Source organism: Sinocyclocheilus rhinocerous, unplaced genomic scaffold (genome assembly GCF_001515625.1).
Source record: "Sinocyclocheilus rhinocerous isolate Xijiao unplaced genomic scaffold, SAMN03320098_v1.1 scaffold564, whole genome shotgun sequence".
NCBI classification, from domain to species: Eukaryota; Metazoa; Chordata; class Actinopteri; order Cypriniformes; family Cyprinidae; genus Sinocyclocheilus; species Sinocyclocheilus rhinocerous.
In genome coordinates, this window is record NW_015645070.1 from 2,281,032 (window position 1) to 2,281,572 (window position 541).

Consider the following 541-nt stretch of genomic DNA (forward strand, 5'->3'; position numbering starts at 1 on the left):
AGCTCTCGGTCTGAATGAAGAAAATGATGGCGTTATTGACTAATTATAAAGTAAACAACTCTCCCGCTTAGATACCACTACTTTGTATCAAGTCAAAATAAAACTTGAAATGGTCTGAAAACGTGATGACTGCGTCAGTTTATAGTGAGCATGCAGCGTGATGAAATGAAAGAAAAATCTTCGTGTCTGTGGCTGTGTTTACAGAGCTTTTATGACGATGACCCGAAATAAGTTGACTATTAAAAAGAACAGCTGAACATCAGTTCACAAATAAAAAATATTGGTAACATTTTACAATAAGGTGTCATTTAATGAGTTAACTAACATAACCTTTTGTTATACGTTTGAATGTTAATTGTTCAGCATATACAATTAATAAAAAAAAGAAAAGGAAAAAAAAAAAGAATTCGGACAGCACTACAAAATGGCTGACACCCGATATAGTGCACTATAGTGGATAGGGAGTGGCTTCGGACACAGCTTCGGTCTGAATGAAGAAAATGATGGCGTTATTGACTAATTATAAAGTAAACAACTCTCC